The sequence below is a fragment of the Procambarus clarkii genome, chromosome 81 (assembly GCF_040958095.1).
Source record: "Procambarus clarkii isolate CNS0578487 chromosome 81, FALCON_Pclarkii_2.0, whole genome shotgun sequence".
Taxonomy (NCBI): domain Eukaryota; kingdom Metazoa; phylum Arthropoda; class Malacostraca; order Decapoda; family Cambaridae; genus Procambarus; species Procambarus clarkii.
Genome location: NC_091230.1, coordinates 25,556,153 through 25,581,642, shown reverse-complemented (window position 1 = coordinate 25,581,642; position 25,490 = coordinate 25,556,153). Strand labels below are relative to the sequence as shown.

General features: G+C 48.8%; 1 protein-coding gene across 5 annotated transcripts in view; it reads left to right on the top strand.

The window, feature by feature from the left end:
• The window catches only part of LOC123773194 (uncharacterized), a 57,782-nt gene that overhangs the window by 16,862 nt on the left and 15,430 nt on the right, over window positions 1-25,490 (top strand). The window contains exon 1 of one of the 5 annotated variants that reach the window (XM_069315465.1): window positions 12,420-12,546. The exons of 1 other annotated variant lie outside the window; for it this stretch is intronic. The gene's annotated coding sequence lies outside the window, so the exon portion shown is untranslated. Of the gene's footprint in view, window positions 1-12,419; window positions 12,547-25,243; window positions 25,446-25,490 lie in introns of those variants that run through there. 3 more of the 5 variants (XM_069315461.1, XM_069315459.1, XM_069315464.1) reach the window with 3 other exon arrangements.

The window sequence follows — 25,490 nt, the reverse complement described above, 5'->3', positions numbered from 1 at the left end:
TGAGGAACAGTAGAAGGAGCGAGACATAATTGTAAATGAGACACAACCTATAGTTAGGTGCCAGAAGGAATATCAAACGAACTAGATGAGGAACATGTCGAGGCCAACTCGACACACAGTCTTAAATGTTAAAAATGATAACAAAAGCGAAGCGAAGATGCCCATAGAGGCGGCAAGGAGGAGATGGAATGGTTAGAGGGGGGGGGATGAAGGATGTAGGAAATCTTGAAGTAGGATTTGGGGGATGAGAGTGGGAAGCGAGTGGGGGGGGGGGGAGAATCATAGTAGGAGCTGGCAAATACTTGCAGGTTCCTGCACTGCCGCCTCAGCTGTGGAGAAGACTAGCAACAACCCCCACTGTCACAAGGTCACCATGCACGGATGCCATGTTGCTCCCCCTTCCCCACCCCACTCCCCCCCCCCCCCTCCACACCCTCCACACCCCCACTCCACCCTCCCCCTTACCCCCCCCTTGTCACCTGTCAACAACCCCCTGCCATTTGTCACTCCCCCCTGTCATAGACGGCCCCCCAACACTCACCCCCCTGTCATAGACGGCCCCCCTACACTCACCCCCCTGTCATAGACGGCCCCCCCATTCTCAGCCAGGCCATCTGTCAGCCACATGCACAAACCCCCGCACCTGGCACATGCGCACACACCTGTTGACGCGCCTCACAATACCACACACACACATGTCCCCTTACGCACGCCTCCCCCCCCCCCCCCACCACACACACGCCTCACACAACACACACATGCCTCCCCCCCCCCTACCCACCACCACACACACACGCCTCACAAACAGAAGAGCATCACAAGAGATAAGGAAGGACACTTGCAGCAGAACGCGAGAGACAAGCAGACCTCCCCAAGGGCAGGAGGAGGGAGGGGGTGATGATGGTAGGGGAAGAAAGGTGTGTGTGTGTGTGTGTGTGTGTGTGTGTGTGTGTGTGTGTGTGTGTGTGTGTGTGTGTGTGTGTGTGTGTGTGTGTGTGTGTGTGTGGGGAGGGAGGGAGGGGTGATGGCGTGCGTGGAGCCGCTACCATCATGAGAGGTATTAATAGTGAGGGTGAGGCGATATCCATCACCGCTGGGCTGCTCAGCCCTCACCATTGTTCACAGTGATCTCCTCCAGTTTGGCGTTGCAATATATTACCCGGCCCGGGGCACCCGCCCAATTAAAATACCTGCCCGCGCTCCTGCCTGCAGGCTACCCCGGCATGCTGTCCCAGCCCCAGCCACCTGGCTCCTCTCCCAGCCCCAGCCACCTGGCTCCTCTCCCTGCCCTGGCCACCTGGCTCCTCTCCCTGCCCCAGCCACCTGGCTCCTCTCCCTGCCCTGGCCACCTGGCTCCTCCCTCTCCCTGCCCCAGCCACCTGGCTCCTCCCTCTCCCTGCCCTGGCCACCTGGCTCCTCTCCCTGCCCCAGCCACCTGGCTCCTCTCCCTGCCCTGGCCACCTGGCTCCTCCCTCTCCCTGCCCTGGCCACCTGGCTCCTCTCCCTGCCCCAGCCACCTGGCTCCTCTCCCTGCCCTGGCCACCTGGCTCCTCTCCCTGCCCTGGCCACCTGGCTCCTCTCCCTGTCCCAGCCACCTGGCTCCTCTCCCTGCCCCAGCCACCTGGCTCCTCTCCCTGCCCTGGCCACCTGGCTCCTCCCTCTCCCTGCCCCAGCCACCTGGCTCCTCCCTCTCCCTGCCCTGGCCACCTGGCTCCTCCCTCTCCCTGCCCCAGCCACCTGGCTCCTCTCCCTGTCCTGGCCATCTGGCTCCTCTCCCTGCCCTGGCCACCTGGCTCCTCTCCCTGCCCTGGCCACCTGGCTCCTCCCTCTCCCTGCCCTGGCCACCTGGCTCCTCTCCCTGCCCCGGCCACCTGGCTCCTCTCCCTGCCCCCAGCCACCTGGCTCCTCTCCCTGCCCCCAGCCACCTGGCTCCTCTCCCTGCCCCGGCCACCTGGCTCCTCTCCCTGCCCCGGCCACCTGGCTCCTCTCCCTGCCCCGGCCACCTGACTCCTCTCCCTGCTCCGGCCACCTGGCTCCTCTCCCTGCCCCAGCCACCTGGCTCCTCTCCCTGCCCCAGCCACCTGGCTCCTCTCCCTGCCCCAGCCACCTGGCTCCTCTCCCTGCCCCAGCCACCTGGCTCCTCTTCCTGCCCCAGCCACCTGGCTCCTCTCCCTGCCCCAGCCACCTGGCTCCTCTCCCTGCCCCAGCCACCTGGCTCCTAGCACCCAGACCCGCCACTCTACCTGCTGAAGATGGCGAGGCTGACACTCGTAGAGAGACACTTAAGAGACACTTAAGAGACACTTGGCGATGTAATAGCAGAAGAGGGAGGAATAGCTTCCGTAAAAGGCATGATATAATTGTTATTGTGCGAGTGACGAGTGGCCCGCCCAATGGTCTGTGGTAGATATATGACTGGGGGAGGGAAGGGCAAGATAAGGGCAGGGGAGGAGGGCAGGAGTGGCAAGTGAGGTAAGGGCAGGGTAGGGGGAAGAGGTGTAGGAAAGAGGTGAAGCAGGGAAGATATTATATATATATGGAAGGGAGTACCACCTCTGGCTGGAAGAAGGGGGACCCATAGCCTCGGAGGAAAGCACACATAACGCATTGGAGGGGATGTAGGTCCCCTCCAATAGAGTTTCTGTGTGCTTTTCTCCTACCACCCCCTTCCTTTTATATATAAATATATATATATAAATATATATATATATATATATATATATATATATATATATATATATATATATATATATATATATATATATATATATATATATAGGGATGGAGGTAGAAGGGTGTGGTGGGAGAGGGAGCACACAGCCTCGGAGAGAGGGACGCAGCAAGCATTAGCAGCGAGGGTGTTCACTTCTCAGCGGTGCAGGAGGCATCTTCCTTCTCTGCCTAGCGCTCCCTTGCTCTTGTTGTGACGGGTACAGTGAGGCACCAGACCGCCGCCACCACCACACCACAGTAACGGGGAGAATGCACACAACACTCTATAAGTGCCCAACATGAGGAAGAGTTAGGCTGACGAGAAAGAGGATAAGGAAGCAGGAGAAAGATAAGGAAGGAGGAAGAGGGGTAAGGAAATGAACCAAGTGAGGTTGTGTGAGTCGTGCAGATGAAGAGGGGAAGCAAGGAGCGGAGAAACATGACAGGAGCCCAAGGCGAGCAGCAGCAGCAGCAGCAGCAGCAGCAGCATGCGAGGGCCAGCAGCTTCCTGGATACCCTCTGTACCCTCTAGGGTACTCCTCTCACCTGTCTGTGCAGCCACTGAGGGAGGAAGCCAGAGGGAGAGAGAGAGAGAGATGGCTAGGAGGAAAGAGAAGAGTGAGAGAATAGGGACGGGTGGGGACATAGAGAAAGGGAAGGGGGTGGGGAATGGGTTGGAATGGAAGAGAGAGATAGCGTAACCCCTGCTATCATTGTAACCCCTACCTGATACCACTCTTAACACTTTACACACTTCCCTGGAAACACAAACCGAAACTGTCTCTATTTTCCGCTTGTAACAACTTGTAATAAAGTTGTTACATCTTGGCTTAACGTGTTTATGACGTATTGGAACGTTGTTACAACTTGATATATTGGTTGTTATAACTGGTTAGGTGGTGTTAAAACTTGTTCGAACGTTGTACCAACGTCGTAGTTTCGGTGTGTGTTTGGAGGGTTGTGCTCTTAAATATGTTTCCTTAAACAGTCTACACATTGTTTACAGTCGAGTATATCCTGGCGCTCCAAGTCTCACACAGAACCAATGACACGTTCACGGAAACGCTTAAGTTCAATTCAAAGGAGGAACACTAGGCTGCCACCACCCCATCACACTCGAGAGTACAAGAGTATTGATAATTACTAACTACGGGATCCCCAGTGGTTCATGCCGCGTCCTGTTAACTTGAATTATTACTCAGAGATTTCTTCTTTTGATGTAATCAGTTTCTAACAGTTATGTTAACCAATTTAACACTGGGGAATTTGTGAGGTTCACACAAGCAGGTTTAACATCCTTGATGACTCACACGAGAGATGGAGGGGGAAACTAGTGAAATATAAAGATGGGAATTTAACAAGAATATATTTAATCAAAATTATGATATTCGCCACAGCTTCCAGTCACCTACCCTAGCACATTCCTAAGTCACTATCCTACCGTGGCACATTCCTAAGTCACTATCCTACCGTGGCACATTCCTAAGTCACTATCCTACCGTGGCACATTCCTAAGTCACTATCCTACCGTGGCACATTCCTAAGTCACTATTCTACCCTGGCACATTCCTAAGTCACTATCCTACCGTGGCACATTCCTAAGTCACTATCTTACCCTGGCACATTCCTAAGTCACTATCCTACCCTGGCACATTCCTAAGTCACTATTCTACCCTGGCACATTCCTAAGTCACTATTCTACCCTGGCACATTCCTAAGTCACTATTCTACCCTGGCACATTCCTAAGTCACTATTCTACCCTGGCACATTCCTAAGTCACTATTCTACCCTGGCACATTCCTAAGTCACTATCCTACCCTGGCACATTCCTAAGTCACTATTCTACCCTGGCACATTCCTAAGTCACTATCCTACCGTGGCACATTCCTAAGTCACTATCCTACCCTGGCACATTCCTAAGTCACTATCCTACCGTGGCACATTCCTAAGTCACTATCCTACCCTGGCACATTCCTAAGTCACTATCCTACCCTGGCACATTCCTAAGTCACTATTCTACCCTGGCACATTCCTAAGTCACTATCCTACCGTGGCACATTCCTAAGTCACTATCCTACCCTGGCACATTCCTAAGTCACTATCCTACCCTGGCACATTCCTAAGTCACTATCCTACCCTGGCACATTCCTAAGTCACTATCCTACCCTGGCACATTCCTAAGTCACTATCCTACCCTGGCAAAACGGTAAGTAATTTCGTTAATTTTTAAGTAATTTTTATGAAATAGAGCGAGGGAGCCGGTCGGCCGAGCGGACAGCACGCTGGACTTGTGATCCTGTGGTCCCGGGTTCGATCCCAGGCGCCGGCGAGAAACACTGGGCAGAGTTTCTTTCACCCTATGCCCCCTGTTACCTAGCAGTAAAATAAGTACCTGGGTGTTAGTCAGCTGTCACGGGCTGCTTCCTGGGGGTGGAGGCCTGGTCGAGGACCGGGCCGCGGGGACACTAAAGCCCCGAAATCATCTCAAGATAACCTCAAGAGATGGAAAAAATAGATTGAAGATATCACACATTAACTTAGCAGGTTGAGTACCACAAGGTGATGAAGGAGAGAGAGAGAGAGAGAGAGAGAGAGAGAGAGAGAGAGAGAGAGAGAGAGAGAGAGAGAGAGAGAGAGAGAGAGAGAGAGAGAGAGAGAGAGAGAGAGAGAGAGAGAGAAAATAAAGATGTACATGTGAGAGAAAGAGAGAAACAGTGAGAGAGAAGAGGGCGTCCGGGAGAGGGGAATGAGATCCGTGAGAGGCTGCCTGTTGGTGACTCACCCCGACGGCCTGGTGACTGCAAGCAACACCCCCTCAACGCTGCCCGGCCATATGTCTGCCCCCTCAACGCTGCCCGGCCATATGTCTGCCCCCTCAACGCTGCCCGGCCATATGTCTGCCCCCTCAACGCTGCCCGGCCATATGTCTGCCCCCTCAACGCTGCCCGGCCATATGTCTGCCCCTCAACGCTGCCCGGCCATATGTCTGCCCCCTCAAAGCTGCCCGGCCATATGTCTGCCCCCTCAACGCTGCCCGGCCATATGTCTGCCCCCTCAACGCTGCCCGGCCATATGTCTGCCCCTCAACGCTGCCTGGCCATATGTCTGCCCCCTCAACGCTGCCCGGCCATATGTCTGCCCCCTCAACGCTGCCCGGCCATATGTCTGCCCCCTCAACGCTGCCTGGCCATATGTCTGCCCCTCAACGCTGCCTGGCCATATGTCTGCCCCCTCAACGCTGCCCGGCCATATGTCTGCCCCCTCAACGCTGCCTGGCCATATGTCTGCCCCTCAACGCTGCCTGGCCATATGTCTGCCCCCTCAACGCTGCCTGGCCATATGTCTGCCCCTCAACGCTGCCCGGCCATATGTCTGCCCCTCAACGCTGCCTGGCCATATGTCTGCCCCTCAACGCTGCCTGGCCATATGTCTGCCCCTCAACGCTGCCCGGCCATATGTCTGCCCCCTCAACGCTGCCTGGCCATATGTCTGCCCCTCAACGCTGCCCGGCCATATGTCTGCCCCTCAACGCTGCCTGGCCATATGTCTGCCCCCTCAACGCTGCCTGGCCATATGTCTGCCCCTCAACGCTGCCTGGCCATATGTCTGCCCCTCAACGCTGCCTGGCCATATGTCTGCCCCTCAACGCTGCCTGGCCATATGTCTGCCCCTCAACGCTGCCCGGCCATATGTCTGCCCCCTCAACGCTGCCTGGCCATATGTCTGCCCCTCAACGCTGCCTGGCCATATGTCTGCCCCTCAACGCTGCCTGGCCATATGTCTGCCCCTCAACGCTGCCTGGCCATATGTCTGCCCCCTCAACGCTGCCTGGCCATATGTCTGCCCCTCAACGCTGCCTGGCCATATGTCTGCCCCTCAACGCTGCCTGGCCATATGTCTGCCCCTCAACGCTGCCTGGCCATATGTCTGCCCCTCAACGCTGCCTGGCCATATGTCTGCCCCTCAACGCTGCCTGGCCATATGTCTGCCCCTCAACGCTGCCCGGCCATATGTCTGCCCCTCAACGCTGCCTGGCCATATGTCTGCCCCATCAACGCTGCCTGGCCATATGTCTGCCCCTCAACGCTGCCTGGCCATATGTCTGCCCCCTCAACGCTGCCTGGCCATATGTCTGCCCCTCAACGCTGCCTGGCCATATGTCTGCCCCTCAACGCTGCCTGGCCATATGTCTGCCCCTCAACGCTGCCTGGCCATATGTCTGCCCCTCAACGCTGCCTGGCCATATGTCTGCCCCTCAACGCTGCCCGGCCATATGTCTGCCCCTCAACGCTGCCTGGCCATATGTCTGCCCCATCAACGCTGCCTGGCCATATGTCTGCCCCTCAACGCTGCCCGGCCATATGTCTGCCCCTCAACGCTGCCCGGCCATATTTCTGCCCACCCTTTCATCTTTCATCTTTATTGCCTGCGATCTACCTCTCACTCTTGCCTGTGACCACTTCAAATATGACCCTCTTTCACCAATGGTCCCATCTCCCTCTGTATGCATAATGTGACCCATGACAACATCTCTAGCGTGACCCCTTACTGACGGCCGCCAACCTCAAATTATGCCTGACCCTTGTCTTGAGTCAATTGGGGGAACCTCTCTCCATCCCCGCATCCTTGTCTTGTGGGCCAAAGTGGAGTAACTCGGCCACACACACACCGGTTAATGCATTAGAGGAGAGCAACGTGATCACCTCCACTACTGGAGAGCGTCGTGCAGCTGAATATGCAAGCCTGGGCCAAGCCTGGGGCCAAGCCTGGGCCAAGCCTGGGGCCAAGCCTGGGGCCAAGCCTGGGCCAAGCCTGGGCCAAGCCTGGGCCAAGCCTGGGCCAAGCCTGGGCCAAGCCTGGGTACCTGCGGTACAAGTTGGCAGGTTAAGTCCTCCACCCAAGGCTGTCTGTACCATTGTTATGATAAGTTGATTGTCCAGTGATTCAGGCGATTGCTGGCGTCAGTTAATCACAGTGTTTACCTCCCCCACAGTCACGCTAATTCAAAACGCAAAATTCAAACAAATCAAAAAATTAGATCACGTTACAAATAATTCAATATATGCAAAGTGATCAATTTTTAAACTAGATCTGTAGGCTATATACCGATCAAGAAGTAACTAACCCTTCAGTCTGTCATACTGACATCTCCGAAGTGTGAAGACAAGCTCACTAACCTGGATATCTAAGATACTGGGAGTGGGCGGGTGGGGAGAGAGAGAGAGTAAGCGTAAAGATACCATTCACTGAGCCACACACTCACGGGGCGAGGGCCCTCCCTCCCTCCCACTTCACATGAGGTGCGAATTCATTCAAATTTGCCACGCGCCATGGCCACGAGCCAACAGCTGTCCCGACTTGAGCGTGAGAGTGTGAATACTTGCTACACATCTCTGCGGGTCTCACAGACTTGCTATAGACCTGTGTTAGTCCCCCCACGGGCGAGGGGTTGTGGGGGTCCGCGCGCGTCTGCCCACAAGGAGGGTGTTCGTAGCCCCTAGACACAAGGAGGGTGCTCGTAGCCCCTAGACACAAGGAGGGTGCTCGTAGCCCCTAGACACAAGGAGGGTGCTCGTAGCCCCTAGACACAAGGAGGGTGCTCGTAGCCCCTAGACACAAGGAGGGTGCTCGTAGCCCCTAGACACAAGGAGGGTGCTCGTAGCCCCTAGACACAAGGAGGGTGCTCGTAGCCCCTAGACACAAGGAGGGTGCTCGTAGCCCCTAGACACAAGGAGGGTGCTCGTAGCCCTGGACACAAGGAGGGTGCTCGTAGCCCCTAGACACAAGGAGGGTGCTCGTAGCCCTGGACACAAGGAGGGTGCTCGTAGCCCCTAGACACAAGGAGGGAGCTCGTAGCCCTGGACACAAGGAGGGTGTTCGTAGCCCCTAGACACAAGGAGGGTGCTCGTAGCCCTGGACACAAGGAGGGTGTTCGTAGCCCTAGACACAAGGAGGGTGTTCGTAGCCCCTAGACACAAGGAGGGTGTTCGTAGCCCTAGACACAAGGAGGGTGCTCGTAGCCCCTAGACACAAGGAGGGTGCTCGTAGCCCTGGACACAAGGAGGGTGTTCGTAGCCCCTAGACACAAGGAGGGTGCTCGTAGCCCTGGACACAAGGAGGGTGTTCGTAGCCCTAGACACAAGGAGGGTGTTCGTAGCCCCTAGACACAAGGAGGGTGTTCGTAGCCCTAGACACAAGGAGGGTGTTCGTAGCCCCTAGACACAAGGAGGGTGCTCGTAGCCCCTAGACACAAGGAGGGCGCTCGTAGCCCTAGACACAAAGAGGGTGTTCGTAGCCCTAGACACAAGGAGGGTGTTCGTAGCCCTAGACACAAGGAGGGTGTTCGTAGCCCTAGACACAAGGAGGGTGTTCGTAGCCCTGGACACAAGGAGGGTGTTCGTAGCCCTAGACACAAGGAGGGTGTTCGTAGCCCCTAGACACAAGGAGGGTGTTCGTAGCCCCTAGACACAAGGAGGGTGCTCGTAGCCCCTAGACACAAGGAGGGTGTTCGTAGCCCTAGACACAAGGAGGGTGCTCGTAGCCCCTAGATACAAGGAGGGTGTTCGTAGCCCTAGACACAAGGAGGGTGTTCGTAGCCCTAGACACAAGGAGGGTGTTCGTAGCCCTAGACACAAGGAGGGTGCTCGTAGCCCTGGACACAAGGAGGGTGTTCGTAGCCCTAGACACAAGGAGGGTGCTCGTAGCCCCTAGACACAAGGAGGGCGCTCGTAGCCCCTAGACACAAGGAGGGCGCTCGTAGCCCCTAGACACAAGGAGGGCGCTCGTAGCCCCTAGACACAAGGAGGGCGCTCGTAGCCCCTAGACACAAGTCGTCAACACATACTAACCAGCCCACACATGTACTCCTGGATGACTGCGGCTACAGTGTTATTGTTTAATGGTTGTTACCGTGTACTGTGCACCGTAGACCCAGTCGGCAGGTCGTCACAGCAGCAAACCAACAAGCACAGTCATTACACCGGTGACATCAGTGGCACTGATGTCACTGCCCTGCCAGGTGCCTCAGTGAGTGCCAGGTGCCTCATACACTTGAGATTAAAAGCGTCTGTCATGCTGGGTTGCCCGTAGTGAGACAGAGAGGTGAGAGCAAGACAGACAACTTACCCACAGTGAGCCACAGCCGTCTTAACCACCGCCTTAATTACGACAAATGCGCGCTCAACTGCTAACAAAAATAAAGATGTTGTCAATGTGGGTGTGGAGGAGGGGTCGTGGCGACGCTGTTGGGCGAGCAGCAGACTCCTCAAGGCAGCTGGTGCCGCCTCTCCACCATCTGGCACTCCCGCATTCATCACAATAGTGGCAGGATTAGTGGTGTCACAACTCACCCGCTGCTCTACTCTCCCCCCCTCCCCTCCCCTCCCCCCCCTCTCCCTACAGTGATCTGCACTATACTGTGCAGATCACTGTAGGGAGGTGATCACTGTCAGGGAGGCTGATATGCCACCATTGCCGGAACAACCGTGGACATCTTCAAGAGAAAACTGGACTGTTTTCTAAGAGAAGTTCCGGATCAGCCGGGCTGTGGTGGGTATGTGGGCCTGCGGGCCGCTCCAAGCAACAGCCTGGTGGACCAAACTCTCACAAAGACGAGCCTGGCCTCAGGCCGGGCTTGGGGAGTTATCTTGAGATGATTTCGGGGCTTTAGTGTCCCCGCGGCCCAGTCCTCGTCCAGGCCTAGAAGAACTCCCAGAACCCCATCAAGCAGGTATCATAGTGGAGGTTATAGGTTATCTTGAGATGATTTCGGAGCTTTTAGTGTCCCCGCGGCCCGGTCCTTGACCAGGCCTCCACCCCCAGGAAGCAGCCCGTGACAGCTGACTAACTCCCAGGTACCTATTTACTGCTAGGTAACAGTGGAGACCCAAATTGTTCCCCGATATATACCAGATTGTGAGGAGGGAGATATAAGCAGAAGCAATAGAGCAGAAGCACTACTCATATAGATAAATGTACCTTTGGAGAACTTTTGTAATGCCACGCAGCAACCAGATGACCAACTACGTCACAGGACAATTATTACAGCAGGAAAACAAAACAAAAAACTGTGGCAGCTGTCATATAGTTGCCATTGTTAGAGTCAGGAAGCCTCTTAGGCTTATTGAGATCCGCCCCAGCCAACACCGTAGTTAATAGTCCCATCACCCAGCCAATTACTGTTGTTGTTGTTGGTGTTGTTATAGATTCAGCTACTCTGAACAAGTTCCAAGTAGCACGGGCTATGGTGAGCCCGTAACTTACCTGGCACAGGAGCGGGACAAGTAGCACGGGCTATGGTGAGCCCGTAGCTTACCTGGCACAGGAGTGGTGCCGGATGTGCCAATTACTGGCAAGTCCCACAATATTTAACCCTGTGAGAGTGTGGCGTACGCCATCTTCTTCTTGAGGTTATCTTGAGATGATTTCGGGGCTTTAGTGTCCCCGCGGCCCGGTCCTCGACCAGACCTCCACCCCTAGGAAGCAGCAAGTGACAGCTGACTAGCACCCAGGTACCTATTTTACTGCTAGGTAACAGGGGCATAGGGTGAAAGAAACTCTGCCCATCGTTTCTCGCCGGCGCCTGGGATCGAACCCGGGACCACAGGGTCACAAGGACAGCAGACTATAGCAGTGTCCTGTACATAGCAGGTGACTAAGCTTAGAGTACAAGAGCAACAAGTTCACTACAAGCATATATATATATATATATATATATATATATATATATATATATATATATATATATATATATATATAACGGGCTCGCCATAGACCGTGCTACATGGATACTTCGTCCTGAGTAGCTAAATCTAAAACAACAACAACAACGACATGTATAACCCAAAGTCTGACAGAAATGTCTATTACAATGATGGCAAAGATTCTCAGCTATCAGGAGGCCTGATAGCTGAGTGGACAGCACTCGGGATTTGTAGTCCTAAGGTTCCCGGTTCGATCCCCGGTGTAAGCGGTAACAAATGGGCAGAGTTGCTTTCACCCTGGTGCCTCTGTTTCACCTAGCAGTGAATAGATACCTGGGAGTTAGACAGCTGCTACGGGCTGCTTCCTGGGGGTGTGTAACAAAAAGGAGGCCTGGTCGAGGACCGGGCCGCGGGGACGCTAAGCCCCGAAATCATCTCAAGATAACTTCAAGATGATCACCTTGTGTGCACCCGTGCCTGGACCAGCCCTCTAGACCCTGGAGAGGGTGTTGTGTAGAGCGTGAGAGAGCGTGGGAGCCGGTCGGCCGAGCGGACAGCACGCTGGACTTGTGATCCTGTGGTCCCGGGTTCGATCCCGGGCGCCGGCGAGAAACAATGGGCAGAGTTTCTTTCACCCTATGCCCCTGTTACCTAGCAGTAAAATAGGTACCTGGGTGTTAGTCAGCTGTCACGGGCTGCTTCCTGAGGGTGGAGGCCTGGTCGAAGACCGGGCCGCGGGGACACTGAAAAGCCCCAAAATCATCCCAAGATAACCTCAAGATAACCTTGAGCAGAGGCAGGTGACACTACACGAGAGGAGGGTAAGGACGCCACACATTGTGACGATGACTGGGTTTCCTGACCTCCAAGAAGCCTCCATGATAAGTCCATCCTTAGCCACAACAAAGGAGCGCTGGCTTCCTCACTTCCTGTGGCTCTGGTCCGGTACAAAAGAGGGACAAGAAGAGGTATAAACAACCGTATGGTGGCGTCACCACCCATGAATCAACCTCTCACTTAGTCTCTCTCTCACGCCCACTGTTGTTTGGGGGGCTCCCACGCTGGTGACGCCTGCTGCTGCTGGTGGTGGTGGTGGTGGTGCTGCTGCTGCTGGTGCTGCTGGTGCTGCTGGTGTGTGTGTGTGTGTACTCGACTAGTTGTGCTTGCGGGGGTTGAGCTCTGGCTCTTTGGTCCCGCCTCTCAACTGTCAATCAACTGGTGTACAGGTTCCTGAGCCTACTGGGCTCTATCATATCTACACTTGAAACTGTGTATGGAATCAGCCTCCACCACCTCATTTCCTAATGCATTCCATTTGTCAACCACTCTGACACTAAAAAAGTTCTTTCTAATATCTCTGTGGCTCATTTGGGCGCTCAGTTTCCACCTGTGTCCCCTTGTGCGTGTGCCCCTTGTGTGTGTGTGTGTGTGTGTGTGTGTGTGTGTGTGTGTGTGTGTGTGTGTGTGTGTGTGTGTTTGATCCGTGATGGTCTAAATAATGGGGAACCGTTTTCTAACACAGACCCCCATAACCCAGCTCTTCGTCTGACTACATATACCTTCCAAATGCTATAGCGTCGTCGCGTCTCAATTGATAATTATTACTGAGAGTGAAAAAAGGGGAATACCTGAGGAGGTGGGCAAGTGGACCTCTCAGTGCTTGAGAGCGTTTATAACCCGATGTCCTCACTGCTTAATGCCCAATCACTTAGGCTGGACGGTAGAGCGATGGTCTCACTTCTTGCAGGTCGGCGTTCAATCCCCCGACCGTCCAAGTGGTTGAGCACCATTCCTTCCCCCCGTCCCAAATTCTAATCCTGACCCCTTCCCAGTGCTATAACAGTCGTAATGACTTGGCGCTTTCCCCCTGCTACCCCATTCCTCACAGCTTAAACCACAGGCGGCCGCACTCATCACCAAACGCACTCATAACAAGCTTCTCAAGTGCTAAGTTCACACTTAGATCACCCCCAGATCTGCTATAATCCTAGGCTTCCTGCCTGGGTCATCCCCCCCCAACCTTCATGCAGATGGTACTGCCTCTCAAGTGAGTAATAAATGCATCTCTAAGAGGCCTTGTCATGAGACAAGTCGTGCTCGAGGCAGCGACCATTGTACTGTCACTTTCTCCTCATTGCTGCCACTTACTGCAACAGAGTTCTCAGGCATGCCTCATCCCGCCCCCCCTAAAACACACTTCCTCGAAATCCATTTCTATTTAGCCAACGAGAAAGTGCTTGCCAGGTAATGTGGCGGGGAGACGGCACAGAGGGAGGGGGGGGGGGGAGAGGAAGGGAGGGGAGATTGAAGGGAGGGGTGAGAGGAAGTGAGAGGCAGCGGCGGTAGTGCACCATCGGCCGTAAAACATCTCCTGGTTGCTGCCTCCCTCTCTCGCTCGCCCCGGGTCTCGTCCTGTCTGTGTTTAACTCTTGCTTGTAATAGTGCTGTGTATGTGTGTACTCACCTATTTGTGCTTGCGGGGGTTGAGCTTTGGCTCTTTGGTCCCGCCTCTCAACTGTCAATCAACTGGTGTACAGATTCCTGAGCCTACTGGGCTCTATCATATCTACATTTAAAACTGTGTATGGAGTCAGCCTCCACCACATCACTGCCTAATGCATTCCATCCGTTAACTACTCTGACACTGAAAAAGTTCCTTCTAACGTCTCTGTGGCTCATGTGGGTACTCAGTTTCCACCTGTGTCCCCTTGTTCGCGTCCCACCAGTGTTGAATAGTTTATCCTTGTTTACCCAGTCGATTCCTCTGAGGATTTTGTAGGTTGTGATCATGTCTCCCCTTACTCTTCTGTCTTCCAGTGTCGTAAGGTGCATTTCCCGCAGCCTTTCCTCGTAACTCATGCCTCTTAGTTCTGGGACTAGTCTAGTGGCATACCTTTGGACTTTTTCCAGCTTCGTCTTGTGCTTGACAAGGTACGGGCTCCATGCTGGGGCCGCATACTCCAGGATTGGTCTTACATATGTGGTGTACAAGATTCTGAATGATTCCTTACACAGGTTCCTGAAGGCTGTTCTGATGTTAGCCAGCCTCGCATATGGCGCAGACGTTATTCTTTTTATGTGGGCTTCAGGAGACAGGTTTGGTGTGATATCAACTCCTAGATCTTTCTCTCTCTTCGTTTCATTAAGTACTTCATCTCCTATTCTGTATCCTGTGTTTGGCCTCCTATTTCCACTGCCTAGTTTCATTACTTTGCATTTACTCGGGTTGAACTTCAGCAGCCATTTGTTGGACCATTCACTCAGTCTGTCTAGGTCATCTTGTAGCCTCCTACTATCGTCCTCAGTTTCAATCCTCCTCATAATTTTTGCATCATCGGCAAACATTGAGAGAAACGATTCTATACCCTCTGGAAGATCATTTACATATACCAGAAACAGTATAGGTCCAAGGACCGTGTGTGTGTGTGTGTGTGTGTGTGTGTGTGTGTGTGTGTGTGTGTGTGTGTGTGTGTGTGTGTGTGTGTGTGTGTGTGACGGTCGTACATGATGCTGCTCTTGAAGCTGTGAATGTAGGTGGCTTATCAGCCTAGTCTCGTTTCACCTGTTTATCACACTACCTCTTAAAAAATATGTTCCTACATATCTCAGAACCCAGGCTTCCAGCTTCCACTCCTGTACGTGTGCGGCTCTTGCGGGATATATATATATATATATATATATATATATATATATATATATATATATATATATATATATATATATATATATATATATATATATATATAATATTAGTATATTTTGGTAGCAGTCTTTCTTGTAAACATATGTTGTTGAATATGACCGAAAAGGTAAGATTAATAATTCTAACACGAATTTTCTCAATATTTCTTATGTTTTTCTTCACTGTTGGTGGTAATGGAAATATCAATTCACCAAAATTCATTTTTATTTATGGTCTGACGCCTGAACGCGTTTCGTAATGGCTTATTACATTTTCAAAGACTTAATTTACACACAGTCAGTCTTTGTAAAGTGTCTTAAGTCATTAAGAGTGAGGAGGTGTGCGTCATTAGTGGGTGGTGAGGTGACAGTGTGACAAGAGTGAGATGTTTGACTGGATGAGGGAGTGTGTATCCATCTCTCCCCCTCATCATCCCACTCACTGTCTCTTGGCCTCATCGTCCCAATCCCTGACCCCCCTTTACGGGCTCACCATAGCCTGTGCTACATGGACACTTCGTCCTGAGTAGCTAAATCTTTAACAACAACAACCCTGACTCCCTCTCTCTCACTTTCCTGCTGCACACCCTCGCCTGCCTATGCACTGCCACTCGCTCCCTTTCCCACTCCCCTCTTCCATCTCCCTCAACCATAGGAAGGAAGTATCTCCCGGCTGACAGTATGAGGAGACAGGACGGACGGCACGGGGTGGGGGGCGAGTGGAACACTACAGTGTTCACCACAGCTGCATACATGCAACCTTGCACCGCAGATCATTCTTGACATGTGTGGTGGAGTGTTGGGGGGATGGTGGAGGACAGCGTGGACTAGCAGAGATGGTCCAGGACAAGTGAGTGGAAGCCAGGGAGGCCAGGGAGGCCACTGGAAGCCACTGGAAGCCAGGGAGGACGGAAGGAGACAGTGGAGGACGGGGCACGAGCTTGGGACACGTCACAGGCAAAATAACTAACAACATCAAGGGAAGAACAAGCGAGGGTTGTGGAGCGTAGAGGGAATAAAAACACGGGATGGTGAGGCACCATCCCAGGGTGGATTACGAAGGGAGAGAGAGAGAGACTGGGTTTGATAAGAGGTTTTAGTGGAGGGAGGAGATAATATAAGACAGGGGGGAGAGAGAGAATTTGGGTGAGAGGATGTAGTGGATGGGGTGGAGTGTAGGCAACGGGGAGGGGGGGGGGGAGGGAGCGTTGTGATTGAGGAAGGATAGGTTGGATAGAAAGACTTTCTGACTGGTTGGAAGGCGGGGTGGATTAGCAAGATATAATTTGCATCCATGGGTAGTTGGGCATCCATGATCCATGAGTCAGCAGTGGATTGGATACACATGAGGTTCTTCAAGCAGAAGTGAAGGTGAATTACATGGGGAGCGAGTCCTTGCGGGCGTGGGGGGGGAGGTGAGGGCGTAGCGTGGTGGGGGGGGGGGGGAGGTGAGGGCGTGGTGTGGTAGGGTGGGGGGGGGGGAGAGGTGAGGGTGGCAGGAGTGAGAAAACACAAGTGAGGTGTAGCTGGAGTTGCGAAGACAAATACACAGCTCGCGGCTTGGCAGGGAGGAAGGGAGAGACAACCTTCCATGTATTGCAGTTTGGCATCGCTTCCTCATCTCCCTTACATTTTCTTCTCCCTCCCACGGCAATGAATAACGTACTCACCTAGTTGTGTTTAGCGGGGGTTGAGCTCTGGCTCTTTGGTCCCGCTTCTCAACTGTCAATCAACTGATGTACAGATTCCTGAGCCTACTGGGCTCTGTCATATCTACATTTGAAACATGTGTATAGAGTCAGCCTCCACCACATCACTGCCTAATGCATTCAATTTACTAACTACTCTGACACTGAAAAAGTTCTTTCTAATGTCTCTGTGGCTCACGTGTTCTCCAGGCGGAGTTCTCTGCACATAAATAAAGACAATAGGAAATCATGCACTAGAATTACGAACAGGAAGAGAAATAGTAAGGAGGGAAGCAAACAGTAGCAAGAGTAACAGTTGAGGTGAGAGGAGCAAGTGGGAACAATAGCAGTATCAAGCATTAAGAAGCGCTGCAGAAGCCAGTCATATCCTGCTCTGGCACTTGTGTTATCTGCAAGTTTGTTATTACAAGGGGCCATGGTCTGGCCGGCGGCGAGGTACCTTGCTTGCTTATACTGGGATAAACACGGATGTCCGCCCGCCCCGCGCACTACGGGCCTACATCACCCTCCCAACACCCCCACAACCTTCCTCCTTTACACCTCAACAATTCTTAACATTGTACACAATTAAATGGATAATTTGTATATGCAAATCATTTATGCAGGCGATGAGTCACAATAACGTGGCTGAAGTATGTTGACCAGACCACACACTAGAAGTTGAAGGGACGACGACGTTTCGGTCCGTCCTGGACCATTCTCAAGTCGATTGTGACTTCAACTTCTAGTGTGTGGTCTGGTCAACAAATCATTTATGTTTCAATTACAAATAATTGGAACTTTTCATTTTACCCAACGATTGCTGAGCGGACAGAGAACACTGGACGCGTGATCCTGTGGTCCCGGGTTCAATCCCGAGCGCCGACGAGAAACTAATCAGTAAATAGGTACCTGAGAGTTAGTCAGCTGTCACGGGCTGCTTCCTGGGGGTGGAGGCCTGGTCGAGGACCGGGCCGCGGGGACACTAAAGCCCCGAAATCCTCTCAAGATAACCTCAGGATAACCCCCCCCCCTTTGAAAAAAGAAAAACTTGAGAGCTTGATAAAGTAGCGGTAGCGAGAATTCTGAAGGTCTTATCAAACCTCAAATAAATAAGGTGGAAAAACGATATACGAGGAGAATTTAATACAGTTTGATGATTCTTCGTTAATTTATGGTTAGACGAAGTATTAATTCATTTAAATAAATGTCCACTACAAATGCTTGAGCTTTTAACTGATTACGGCGTGAAAGATGTGACTGTTTATGAACACCATCTTGAGGTTATCTTGAGGTGGTTTCGGGGCTTAGCATCCCCGCGGCCCGGTCTTCGACCAGCTTTTTGTTACACCACGGAACCAGAGTACAAAATACACCAATGGGTAGGCTTTGTACCAGAACATTAGTTCCGTGACTCACGGCCTTCTTAAATGCTGTGAATACTGAAAAATACACACATTTTCGGCGGATAATTAAATTAGCGATCTTTTTGTACCTAAAAATATTCTAATTCTTGACGGCTGGATATTTATAAAAACATTGTTCCTTTGAATTCACTGAAACTAAAAAAAAAAAAACATGCAGGATCTATATTAAAATGCTTTTCAAAACCTATCAACTGTTAAATGCTCAAAATCCTCTATTAAGCAAGCAAAATGGATAATTTAAAATGCAAAATTAATTTTGTATTTTAAAATGTAATTTATTTGTAATTAATTAATGATTCGTAGTTACGAGGCTACTACATAGATTAAATTAACAAAGATATACGCGCTCCTCTGCTGTTACCTCTTAATATGGTGTTGGATTAATTTGATTTATTGCTCATTCCAGTCAAAGATATCTTGTAATAATGGGGGACAAAGAAAATCTTCAACTCTGGCTATTCCTTATTTCCGTCACTGCGCACATGTGCCCAATATGTTTTGCACCTCAGCAAACTTTCCAAGGGCATGCAATGTGGCTTTGTTTCAGTTAGCCTGCCTATCCCACAACACAATGGCAGCAGTAATTACCTTTTTATGAATATTATGACATAGTCATGAGAACACTATAAATGACTCATGCCATTGTTATATATATATTATATATATATAACAATATATGTTTATATAACAATATAATAATACAATCTTCCCTGTAGACATGTTATTAAATATGACCAGAAAAGACTAGCAAGAATTTTCATGATATTTCTTATGTTCTTCACTTGAGAATTAAGTTTAAAAATTAACTCTCCAAAGTTCATTTTAATACTTTGTTGATCCTGAAACGTTTCGCTGAAGAACGCGTTTCATTGAAGCTCTCAGCAACACGTCCTATTTAACACGTCGCGTTTTTGACGTTATCGAAACCAACGTTACACATTCAACCTATTAAGAAATCGTAATGGCTCGCAAATATTCACGTTTTCTATAAATCGGACTCGATGGGTTAGGTGGGTTGCTTGAGTTCGTACGTTTCTGGTTAGGCTAAGAGGCTGGGTTTTGGTATTCTAAAAATAATAAATCAAGAGAACGGGGGGAGGGGGGGTGCTTCGACATATGTGGAAGCAGAGGCTTTCGGATTATCATTTTTTTTCAGAACGCCCATGTTCCCATATACACTATGGTCTTGTGGGGCTCATTGATGCCTCTGAATTATCTTCATCTCAGCATCTTGCAAGCCATCGCATTTTTTTTTTGTATCTACTCATCCCTTGAGATTATACTAAACTTTTCCTTGTGCGCAACAAGCATAGCAAACTGTCCCTTACAATTTAAAAAATGGTTATTGTACCTTTAGATACCCGAGAGGCGAGTGATTACATTTCTCCCCAGTGGGCAAAACACGCTTCAGTCATACTGAATCCATGTCATTTGTCCAACATGCGCCCATTTGGTCTTTAAACCCCCTCCCCCCTACACACACACACACAAATCAGGTACACAGAATATGGCATGAAAAGCACATTATGCATGTTACAAGTTTAATTACAATCTTATAATTTAATAATTTGGCAATATACAAATACTGATAATGTTCTTATATTCCTACATTAGCCACAAGATTGTTTCGGTGTTTTCAAAGCCTGATGGTGTTTTTTTTTTTAAATAAATTTAACAAATCAAACATTCTTGCTATGCCCTAACATATTATGGACCAGCAAACTCGGAAAGTTTTTATTAAGACCGCTACATGGAATGGTAAATTTTTTAAGTTGATTATAATGTATTTAAACAAAAATTTATATATTCAACATAAAAAAGAAACTTCACTCTGAAACGGGTTTTGATCTTCAACTCCAATAAATAAATAATTAATCTGATTATTGCAGTGTTTGGATTGGATTGTAATTATTATTATTTTATACAATCTATCATGCCTTCAGTATACAGCCTACCCTCCAGCAATGATAGTATTTACAATAATTTTTTGTTCGAAAGTACCAATATGTAGTGATGGACCCACTACTTTTAATTTTATAGTCCGAAAAAAATTAAGCTAAAACCCGAAGTTAACTATTCCTAGGCCTAGTATAGCAAATATACTAGGCAAATACTAGCAAATATAATGTCCTATATTAGACCTAAGGTAGTGTGTACACCTAGGAGTGCAAGGAGAGGGTAGGTTAGGTTTTATACTTACGTTGTTGTTAAAAAGAAAACAGTTTTCCATTTGGCCAAATTAAATAATACAAAACGTCATTTTTGCGGTGGTTCATCACTACATATTGGTACTTGGAGCAAATATTTACTGTAAATACTATCACTTTACGGTGATGGGGTGACGGAATAAGGGTAAATAATTAGCAGCGTATTAGTTTAGATATTCTTATTACAGTAGGCGACTGCCCAACCCGTAAAACCATTTTACTATACTGTACTGTATTTGAGAACTTTAAAATTATTTGTAATAATTACATCAAATGGGGGGGGGGTAGAAATAGCCTAAGCTACTCTATCCCTTTGAGATGTATTTCTTTCTTGTCTCAATAAACATACTTCAACTTGAATTACATAAACGTTTGCATCGCCAGGTTAAGAAATATGATAAATTATAGAAGAAATGTGTACCACAAACGAAATGAACTAAACCGGTGTCCAGCAGAGCATCGTCTGCAGTGTATGTGCAGCAGCCCGTCCTCTCCACCGTTCCGACCGTCCAAGTGACTGGGCACCATTCCTATCCCCCGTCCCATCCCAAATCCTTATCCTGACTCCTTCCAAGTGCTATATAGTTGTAATGGCTTGGCGCTTCCTCCTCATAGTTCCCTTCCCTTCCCTCTCCACCGTTCACATCGTCACTAAAATGATGTACTAAATTGCCAGTACCTAACCTAACCGAGGATCTACGAATAGAAAACTGCACATCATGTCAGTTTTGCGAGCCGCTATGATTTTTACTTCAGCAATTTTTTACCCTTGGGGGGGGGGGAGATTTACACGTCAAAATACGATGTACTATTCGAACTGACGTGAAGGGAAGGGAACTATCAGGGGGTAAGCGCCAAGCCCTTATGGCTATATAAGCACTTGGAAGGGGTCAGGAACTAAATAGTCGAACTGACGTGAGCAGACAATGAAATAATAATGATACCCAACGTGTTGGTAGTTTGGTCATGCCTGCTAAAAAAGTATGTTTTCTAGAGGCCAATGAATTTGTAGTTAGCATGTGCCTAATAAGCAATTAAACCGGGCGGATTTCATAACAGGAACCCATCACAATCCAAACTTGTATACCCTCATCGCGGAGAACTGGAAACCTTGAATTATCTGTTTTTCGGATTTTCGTTTTTTTCGAATTCTGTTTTGAATTAGCTTGTTTTTTCGCCCTCATTTAAAATACAAAACATGCAATATATATGCGGCACATACAATAAATCAAGCAAACATCAGCACCTTCAGGACAACCACAACAAGCCTCCATCCTCAAAATTTTGGATTGAGAAAATCAAACCATAATTATATAGACTGAGTCTATGCATTTATGTAGAGAGCCTCGCAGGCCACATACTCTACACTAGTCCCACTGGCTGACAAAGTACCTATACAATAATAAAAACAATGCATGATGTATGATGTATGCCCATGGGGGTAGCATACAGAAAATACAACAAGTCACGTAAATACAAAAGAAAATATACACAGAACGGTCACAAAGGTAATGAAATTCCACCTCCATACGGAACACAACAGTACACAAAAATTTCCCGGGAACTAAATCAAAATACAAAATAATAAAATATTCCCGCGGGAAAGTCGACCATGGGAGGAATATGATGCAAAATTACGAGTCCCACTTACCAAGAGCAGGAACGACATGAGCCACAGGGCCAGCAGGCACTCCCTGCTAGTCCTCCTGGGTGCTGGGTGCTGGGAGCCAAGGTCAGGATAACTGAAAGGAACAAAAACGGAGCCCAAACTGTGCCCAGCCTCGCCAGGCTAAATCTTAGCTTGTAAAAATGTCAACATTCAACTTCAACTCTGTGTGTAAACCAATGTTCATGTTTCGTACATAATCACTGTATTATAGTGATTTTTAATGTCAGAGAATGTATTCGATTTACAATATATCATATTTAAACTGCAATAATTTGGGTAAATAGTGTTAATTAAGGTATATACACACAAACGCCCTCTGACGCACGCAAACGCACTCTGACGCATGACAGTCCCAGCGACAAAAAGGAGACTGAGAGGCGCCACCAAGTTACGGCTTGGCTTACTTAATTAATTAATTTGGATGCCATGTTGAAACTCCGTTGCCCTAGTTTCTTGTAGTGTGGTTTTGATAGTTGATATTGGAATACTTGGACCCAGTTTAATTTCATGTTTGTTACATGCAATTCAAATGCCTTGTTGAGGCTTCAGGTTGAGGTTTCAAGGGCTTCAAGAGTTTATTTTAATTCGCAGAAAATAAATAATTACTCTGCTTGCAGGCGATGATGTGTGCTTTGGTCATCATTACTCTGCTTGTATATGTCGCTCATTAGTAGTCAGCTGTAGTGCAGTTATCTGTATGTGTGGAGCTTGGTCAATTGTTTAGTCTGACACTAATTGTCTGTGTATATACATCCTCAGCAATTTTCTGAATATTTTTGTATCTATAATTTGTTAAACTGTATTTAAAAGTACAGGGACAGACGACTGCTGACCCTTGTTAGCAGGCTATGAATTTTTTTTCATTCGTTAGCTGATGACTAGCCTTACACACTAGTTTCCCTGGAATACGACCTGCCAATCGTATATATAACAAACCAGCGTACTATATATATATATATATATATATATATATATATATATATATATATATATATATATATATATATATATATTATAATATATATTATAATAATGTCCTGGGGACCATTCAGGCTTGTTCGCATTTGTGTTCCTCACGTGTGCCCCAAAGAATGAGGTGATTTGGTAAAATGCTATGCCCAAGATTACTATCCGAGTGCCGGCGGTGTGGTGGTTCAAATAGCCTCGGCTATCACCTCATTAACCGGTCGTGATGGTCAAGTGGATTAAGGCGTCTTGTACATACCAGTTGCGTTGCTCCTGGGAGTATGGGTTCGAGTCACTTCTGGGGTGTGAGTTTTCAGTTGCATATTGTCTTGGGGACCATTCAGGCTTGTTCGCATATATTATAATAGTTTATAACAAACGAGCGTACCCAAACAGAGGCGTACAGTTTAGGATTGGCACCTAGTCAATCCTCCCCGACCAGGATAAGAACCTGAGCCAAATCGCTGGCGAAGTGTGGGATGCAGGGCAAGTGTGTTACCACTGCGCCACCTGGTCCTTTATGGTGTTAGAACAAGGAGTACCTCTGCAGTATAGAAAATGGTTATTATTGCCCTGAAACTTTGTTTCACCTTTGCTTTAGGCACCTTAGGGAAGACATCTAATGGAAGATTGGACAGGGAATAATAGGTTCTTTCTATACTTTGGAGGCATAAGCAATATACATTTAGTTATTTAATTAGTGCTGCAGATGAAGAGTCAAAGGTATAATCAGTATACCTTATATAAACATTTAGAGAGAACTCGGTGTTAAAAAAAAAGCTGCATTTTTCTAACCATTATAGTTTTCCGAGATTGTTTCTTCGCCACTTTAGCCTCATGGTCTCCTCATGAAGTCTTGCGCGATGCTTCTCTCGTATTCATTAGGCCAAGTTAATTAGTTCAGTTTAATTAGTATTAATGAACCCTATACCAAAATCAAGAATTGATATAAATATCTGTAAATTGTGCCTCTGGCAAAGAGAAAATCAGTAGGAGCCATAAGGAGGATTCGAACCCGACACAATTGGTACTCCCAAGCCCGCACCCCACACTTCCACATCACGACATGCTCAAAGGCAATGTGCTTGTGCCTCTGGACCTCACGATTCATTCAGCACCGCTCCTTTGCCCAGTAAGTCCACTACGGGCTCTCCATAGCCCGTGCTACTTGCCCCGCTCCTGTGCCAGGTAAGTTACGGGCTCACCATAGCCCGTGCTACTTGGAACTTGTTCCGAGTAGCTGAATCTATAACAACTCTGGTCCTCATTCTGGCTTTGTGGGGGATTTGGCAGCCCGAAGTCTCTATAGTTACCACAACGTCATAAAAACGACGTACTTAATTACCCGAACCTAGCCTATCTGACGACCCACGAATAGAAAATGGGATAGCCTGTCACTTTTGGCAAGCCGGCGTGGTTTATAGTACATCATATTGTGGCCGTAGGGGATTTAAACGTCAAAATGCGACTTGCTATTCGAGAGGGCCGCTATTATGCAATCGAGGGCCCCCCCCCCCTTATCTTGCTGTAAGGACCGGTTGTAACTTATTATGCCAGGAACAATATGCCGCCCCCGTTACCTCCTTGTGACACTCCCGGCATTGGTGTAACACAGATATTACAAGACACAATGGGACTCTGGAGTTATACTGTTGTTGACGGCTGACAGTTGTGAAGGCGGGGCCCGGAGGCTGAAGCTCGCCATAATGGGTTGAGGACTGGACCCCATATAATGTTGTTTTCAGCTATATAAGCCGCATAACTTATATTTATTTATTTATTTTTTATTTATTTATATACAAGAAGGTACATTGGGTTTGTGAGAATACATAGCATAGTACAGATGTACTATGCTATGTATTGGTACTATGTATTGGTATATAGCTATACGGCTTATATAGCTTGGACAGACAGCTTGTGTATATATACAAGCTGCCTGTCCTCGAGAAAATGAATTACTATTATTATTAATTATAAAAAGTACAACATACTCCAGTAAGGAGAAAACCCAATGTCAATTGCAAAAGTAATAGATATTGCCCGAAACACTGTACGTGACTCATGGCCATATAAAAATATTACAGTGCTGTACTATGACTCTTAAACAATTCAGGGGGTATACAATGTATATATATATATATATCCTGAATAAACCCCATGTATGAAGGTATATATGTATACATGCGCTTATTGTATGTCACGTGACTCAGTGTTTACATACATCAGCTGGGCGGCCGCGTGGAGCAGGACCCGCTGAGCCGGCCTGTCCTGCCGGGTATCTGGGCTCCTGCCCAGTTAAAAAGGCCAGTTAAGGGCCTTTTTTGGGGGGGTTTGTGAATTATGTATATGGGCAAAGGGGTAAATAGCGGCCGGGAGTCTAGTGGAGTTCAAAGTATGACGTTTTACGAGTGATATTCTTGTCAAAATTTGTTTATAA